Source organism: Lolium perenne, chromosome 7, assembly GCF_019359855.2.
Source record: "Lolium perenne isolate Kyuss_39 chromosome 7, Kyuss_2.0, whole genome shotgun sequence".
Classification (NCBI taxonomy): domain Eukaryota; kingdom Viridiplantae; phylum Streptophyta; class Magnoliopsida; order Poales; family Poaceae; genus Lolium; species Lolium perenne.
Genome location: NC_067250.2, coordinates 16705965 through 16713847, shown reverse-complemented (window position 1 = coordinate 16713847; position 7883 = coordinate 16705965).

The window sequence follows — 7883 nt, the reverse complement described above, 5'->3', positions numbered from 1 at the left end:
AGAAGTGTTAACACAGATAATTTACAAGAGTATTTTATTTATTTATCCCACTTTTACTAAATACATGGGGTAAACAATTGATATACCCGTAGCAACGCACAGGTATTGTGCTAGTCATTATATACTGGATTGCTAGCCGGACGTAGCGATCCTCCACCGCGGGGATGTGAAACTGGGTACGTCGTGTGCCATCTCGCTCCCGGAGTCTCCATCGTCGCCTTTATCTAAATCCTAATCCCCTCATGGTGGGCATTGCCGATGAGCCGCCTGGTTAGGATCCTTATTCTATGATATTATTTTATGAGATCTACTCATATTATATTGTGAGATGTATTGATAGATGCATATTATGTACCCCGTTCTTAAGTATTTGTTCTGATCAAACATATGTGCAAGAGCGTGTGTGGGGTGATGTGTGTATTAGATGTAGTAGCATGATTTTAGTGATTGAATAGTGACAATATGTTCAAGATCTATTATGGCATTGCCTCTATTTTGCTACCTCATTAGGGATAAAGTGAATGCATGTGCTATCTTTATCACGTGTGGTGATCTTGTTTGTTCAAAGTAGCATATTTGATATTCAAACTTAATGTCAAAGTACTTATTGTTATGCTATGTTAATTCTTAATACAAGATTGATGAAGTTTCTTTCTTGTGGAGTATAAGAGAGCTGTGTTACATCATCTCTATGTTAGGACGTGATGCACATATTAATTATGATCTTACGTATACGATTATCTGCACCTTCATATCTCGTTGATGAATTGCTATTTGTCCACCACAACTTTAAGAGAGAATAACCCATGAACCCCGATCCATTTTTATCATAAGAAACACCTTTATATTGCTTTTACCTTGTTTTCTATATGCCGCGCTATTTTAATCCGTAAATACAAAAATATTTACTTTTCTTCTTTGCATCCAAAACACCAAAAACAATCTACCCTTTACAGTTTTTACTTAGTTATTTTATCTAGTTTAGTTTTTACTTGTTTTATTTCTACTTGTGTTATTTACTTACACGCAACCTTGTGTGCTTGACAACCACACAGTGGAGTTGGGGACACAAGGCATTTACTTTACCTGCAGGATTGATAGAAAAAGAGAGAAGAGTATACTATTTTGTCCAGTTCCCCGAGAGTTCGATATAAACCCTCGAGTCACCCTTGTGGGGAAAATACTCTGCTGACGCAACACTCTACAGTTGGAGTCCCAACGTCATCACTGGGTTCGCTCTAGTCGCTACGCCGACTATCTTGCGGGTGGCGGTGATGATTCGGACGGTGACTCTTTTGTTGCAGCGGCGAGGATCCTAGGTGTGGTGGCCCAAGGGATGCTGGGCTCGGCTTCCTATTTTCAACGTCTTCGACGACGGACATCGCGATCTCTTCGTGTCGGTCGTTGGCTTAGCTCCGATGGTGCCCGTCGATCCCGGGCTTGACGTGGCACCCAGATGTCAGGGCGGCAGCCCCGGTTTGGTGGTTCTTCATTGTGCCGAGCTAGGAGGTGGCTCTGGCGTGAGGCAGTTCTAGGCCCCGGTTCCTAGTTCCGTTTGTTGGTTCGGCCGGTCATCTGACCCTGCGCGTGGGGCTGTGTGCGGGTGCGAGGTTTGCAACTCCCTACCAGGCGAAATCCTTGCCCTGGCTGCTGCGGGGTCAGATGACGCCGATGCCCTTGGGTCCCGTGTCCTTCTTGGAGGCGTCATCGTGGCATCGTTCTTCCTCCTCCACCCGGGATTTTCCGAGGGAAACTCCATATCCAGCATGGGATCGGACGAGGGTGACGTTCTTGCGTCACTTTCCTGTTGGGGCCTCGCTTTGGTTGAGACGCCGATCGGAGGGACTAGTGGAGCGCTTTGGTGGTTGGTGTCGGCGAGCTCGTATCTGTCGTGTTGCATCGAGGTATCAAGGTATCGGCTTTGGTTGCTTGGGTGACTTGGTCGGCGGCTCGCGTGGGGGCGCGTCCTCGGGGCCGGTGAGGTTTCCGGAGCTACGGCTCCGGCCTTTTGCCTCCGCCTTATCGCATTGAGGTGTCGACCTTGGTCGTTCGGGCGGATTAATCGTCGACTCGTATGTGGGCGCAGCCTCAGGGGTCGGAGTGTTGTGTTGGCTGTTGTATCAGGTTTTCAGACGGTTTCCCTTATAAATTGTTCAACTATTTTTTTGACTTAATCAATGAAAAAGCCATTGGCCAGGTTCAAAAAAAACTGAATGATATCTAGGAGCATGGATCTCAAAGAATGGAACAAAGTGAATCCAATGACACCAACATGCACGGAATGGGACAAGCACGTTTGTCCTAGGACAACATGCCTTTTTTCTCTTTCATTTAGAACAACTCCAATAGTATAGTTGGTTGTTGGCTATAAGAATGCCAAGTCATATATAGCCAATAGGTAGCTAACAAGTAGTATAATAGTTAGTTATAAAAATGTACTACTTTCTCAATAGATGACCCACCTTTCATTCACAAAACTTGCCTAGAAGCACGTGCTAGATCTAGCTCACAATAGGAAGTATCATACACTAGTATCATGCAAATGATACTAGTTTATGATACTATCCCACAATGCATAGTATCATAGTATCATCATAATTAATATTTGGTAGAATCTCAATGCAAATTTTTGTACATGATACGGTATCATATTATGATACCACTACCATCTGTCACCTCATTAATTGCCACATCAAATTTTTGCCAACATGGCATGCATGATACTACTTAGACTAGTCATAGTGCATAGTATCATAAAGTAGTATCATGCATATGAAGTGCGGACGAATTACACCCGAGCTTGGGTGCACTCGGTGAATGTGTGGCTGAGGTTAATCCATGATCATTTATTGTTTCTATTTTTTATATGAGAATTGGCTGAAATTTGCAATACCTCCGCATGTTGTGTACATCTCGCGTACGATATTGAATGAATATGGATGGTCGGCGGTATGAGAATTAAATCCGGCCGTGTGGTTGAGCAGGTGTAACATGTACGGAGTTTGGCACATGCATCTTGTACCTGTTGTGTTAGTGCAAGCCACTAACTAGATTTTTGAAGGTTGCCGCCGTGGAGTTTTTGTTTTCAAACCAGCATTTTAGAGTTTCAAAACAGTCCGACGAAAAATTCCTGGATTTTGACAATGCCATATTGTACGGTGCAAAAATATTAACATGAAATAGTTTGTTTTTTTTGGCTTACACAAAAATGAAAATACTCACTCCGGCGCGCCCCAAAAAGCGTCGGCGATGTTTCGGGCCCAATTAAACAGTAACCAACCCCGTGCTGATCCCTTCGCGCAGGCTGCCGAATGGGCGCGCCAGCGCCTCGTGCCACGTCGGATTCAATGTGTGGGCTCCGCCTGTCATCAACACGAGCACAATCCCTACAAGTTTCCCCAAAATCTCCCCCTTCCACCCGCCGCTCAATCTCCCGCGCCCATCCAGCTCCCATGATGCAAAATCCTTGCCGCAAAATTCTCGCCACCATGCCACCGAAGAAGAAGGCTACGGCGAAACCGCGTGCGGTGGCGCCGAAGGAGAAGCCAGCGCACATGACGCAACAGTAGTGGGGCGACGAGAAGAGGCACTGCTCCATCTTGACGGCGGACCGTAGACGGCGTCGCCTCGCGAGCGATGCGAAAAAAGCTGAGGAAGCGGCGACGGAAGCCGCGAGGTAGATGTGCCTAAGCTTGGGTGGCACGCCATCCAAAGCCGGAAGCAGCTGCTACCCCCTCACCGGCCGCAGCATGGCAGGAGGTGGCACGTTCTCGAGAAGTGCCTCTCCCTCCTCGACGGCCTACTTCGCCGAGCCTCCATCGCTCTCGCAGATGCATTTCTCGCAGATGGGGGCGCGCCCGCTACTCCCCCGAGTACGCCGACATCGACATGACCGTCGACCCGAACGTGACGTACTCGCGGACGTCGGCGCCGAGGCGTAGCCACGCCTTACGCTACACCATCGACCTCAACAGCGACATCAACAACGGCTCGCCGGATCTGCGCCGCGCACCGGGAGGTAGCACCGGCCACGTGACCGACCGCACTGGTCTCCCCCGCAGCCTCTTCAGCGGTGACAGCAGGAGCGCCCACCATGTGTTTGGCAGCGCGTCCGGGGCCGCCACGGAGGACGAAGATGTAAGTTTTCCCTTGAATCATGGCTTGTGCACATATAATAGAGCTCTGGGAGCAAAATATGAGCCTTTTGATTGGTTTGCTAGGTGCCGCAGGTGATCGCTGACGAGGAGGACGTTGTCGAGGTGCAGCCTCCGTTGACGCCCTTCATGTGATCATTTGGCCTTGAAGCACAAACTATTTTTTGGGTGCCGGATTATGATGAATGACGGTGACTTGGTGGCCGGATGTTAGCCTAGACTTCTATTCGAAAACCTTAAATTCGAATTTCTATCCATGTTTGTGTGTTCTTTATTCAAAAAATCCTATTGTGGCCGCATGTGTGGGGAAGCCTTCCCCAAATGGAGGAACCCGTGCCGGCGTCCCCCATACGCGAGTGCCGGTGCAGCTGCCGGCGCCTATTGGGGGCCGCCGATGGAGATGTCCAATTGGCGCCAGCAAGATGATTAAATATTGTACTTGGATAAAAATGTTTTGGCTTGAAATGACAACAAGCCCCACTTCTAAGCATGATCCACGCTATATTTGTCATAAATTTACTTTTTTTTATCCAGAATACCATGGAAATTATTTAGAGCATAAATATTTTTATAAATATTTTATACGAGTGCAATATTTGATCATCTTTTGTTTTCAGGAGTATTTAAAATTACCCTGAATTTTAGAATTTATAGGATGCATAGCACACATCGTATGAACACAGCCGTCACATGTTTCAACACAAGAAGAGGACAGGTGCAGTTCGGGAACTTGGTACAATGCAAACGCGTTGCCTGTCGCCTTTTCAGCCTGATTTCGCTAGGATGCATAGCAGTGAGGTGGTTGGCATGCTCAGGCTCTGTATTCGTCTCGCCGTGTGCACAGAATTATACACCATGATATATGACGTAGGTCAAGGAAACGAATGGCTCGATGGAAATAGGATAAACGGAGCATCCAAGCTCGGGCTGACTTCCGAGTTTTCGCATGCATATGATACTTGTCTATGATACTATGTCTATAGTGGGTGGTATTATAGAGTAGTATCATAAACTTTCAAATTTATTATTTTGTAGAATCTCAATGTAAATCTACGTATAAGATTTATTTTTCATTTACTTTTCTCGTAACGTGCGCTATGATACAGTACCCACCTATATTACTCTAATCATATCTCTCCTCCTTAATTAGATGTCACATCATCATTTTTGTGGGCCTAAAATGCATGATACTACCTATGATACTACCACTATGACCAGCCTTAGGCTAGTCATAGTGGGGAGTAACTTAGAGTAGTAACATGACATATGTTACTAATCTAAGTTACTACCTCCATATTGGGTAGAAACTTATATGTGGTGTCATGCATTGTCATTTATTATGTTGTAGACTCATTTTATCTTGGATGTGTGATGTAATGGTAACATAGCTAGTTACCACCTCACTTTTTTTTTCATTCATTGTCATGCCATGGCACCAAAATGCCTTGAGTTGTGTGATGTTACTAGTTATGCTACTCTTTATGAGTAGTCTTATATATGATACTTTCACTCAGGCTAGTCTTAGAAGAGACCACTTGTAGCTAACTGACTAGAATTTATTGTACTTTCTCTTAGACGGGATCATTTTCTTTGTGGAACGGTAAAAAAAACCTTAATGAAACGCAAATACTCGTTGATCCCCGCGAATACTCTCGTACCAAACGAGCCCTTAGGCCTTGTTTACTTCTCTGGTATATTTGGGTTTGGGAGGGGAAAATACCGGCCCACGAGCAAATCCCGAAATTTCTCCGATAGCCCATTTACTTCTCTGGTATATTTGGGGAATTCCCCGGCCCATTCCCTATCTTCCCGGCCTGGTAAGCCCCTTCCTCGGGTATTCTCACCCACGACCCTACCCCCGTGTATTTGGTCGTGGAAGGAAAGGGAGAGACGAGGCGATGATGGTGATCGGAGCCGACGGCGGCGGGGGAAGGAGACGATGGTGACTGAACGAGCAAACCACAACGACGACGACGAGTTCCTACTCCGGCGACAGTTTTCCGGTGAGCTCGCGCCTCCTCCCCTTTTCCCCTCCTCCCTAGCTAGGGTTTCTTGGTGTTGCTACCGTCCACGACGGTGCTCCGGCATCTGGATCATCCTGCTGACCCTCCTCTTCGTCCCGTGCTGGCGCATCGTCCTCCTCCTGACGAGGCTCCAGGAGCTGTACCGGAGCATGATGGTGCCGAGGCTGGTGCTCACCACGCGGGAATATGACATTTGGATCTGCATGCCCAGGCTTAACTCCATGGCCTTCATGGTGTGATGCCTGCTTGCTTCTTAATTTGCCTCTTCCTCGTCTAAAACAATATTAAACTAAGGTCATTTATCTTGTGATAGTGTTCCCGACCTGAATTTTAAACCAAGTTTGGAATTTCCGAGTGATATATTTCCATCATACTATGATTCACTTTCTGATATGCTAACTCTTATCTAATGTGAGAACTAGGATCCCCACATTGTTATACATGCTTGCAAATAACTATATGTAAATTGGTTGTTGGAGAATTTTGATTAGACTAGTACTGTTAGTTCTATAATATTTCGTTAACTGAAAGTTAATCTTCCTTTTTGCAATTAGCAGCGATAAGAAATTATGGTGTGTTTATCTTTCATTAAATTGCTGCATTTTCAGATCCTTCCATAATATGATTGCAGAATGAAACTGTCCATCAAAACTGAATGAGAAGGTCTTTGTTTGTCAGCCTGTCAATTCGTTTGGGAAATTTGAATGCTGCCATCACCATTATCAGGGAGGCCTGCAGTACAGCCGTGGCCATTGTTGCTAATCTACTTCTCTTAGAACTTGGGTCATGCCTGAAACTGTTTTAGTTTTGTAGATAACTAATAGTTGAATGAAAACAATACGTATTTACAGTGTAACTTGTGGATCATAAGAAAGATGGTCTGAGGCTACCTGGCTATTTATAAGCCACATGTTTGGAGTAAACCTTAATTTTAGCCTATTCTTAAGAGTATGTGTCTTGTGGATTCACCACTATGTACACATGCTTCGAATTTTTATTAATATTTTTTCATAAGTTGCATGATCAAACCGTCAGTACTCTCCTTTATTCAAATGATTCAGTTTGTTCATTTTGTACTGCTTTTCAGTTGTAGTTTATGGAACTACAAAACCAAAACCTGTTATATTCATTTCTGTCTAAAAAAATTGCTCCTGGAAGGTTCTATAACTAACTACTACTTACTAATTTTGTGCAGCAACGAAAACGAATGTCCAATGCTGGTGATTTTGAGGATCTCTACTGATATATACATGTTTATGCCATATATTTTTTATAGATACCTGCACCTTGGCTCCCTGTGACTTGTGAAAATATGATGAACTGACCACTTGTCTGTATCTATGTATGAACAATATAGCATAGCGTCCACGTCTCTGTCATGCACTACAAATTATTGTCATTGAAGTTTTCCTGATCAGATGTCCTGCTGTATTTTATTCTAGCGATGTCTTGTCTCTGAAATTTTTTTTTGTCCAGGTCTGCCATGGACTGCAGCTCCGATGAGTCATCAGAGCTAAATGATACTGGTTCCTGTTCGAGAAAATTGCATTACACTGAGTTCATGTTAAATAGTGTCTGTGTAATGCCGTTTAAAATTATACCTAATACTTGGTTATGAACTGGTTCTGCATTACACAATCAAAGATTGAGTTTCTAATTTAGTGGTTGTCCATTATCATGTTGTGTGGTGCAAAGATTGTGTTTT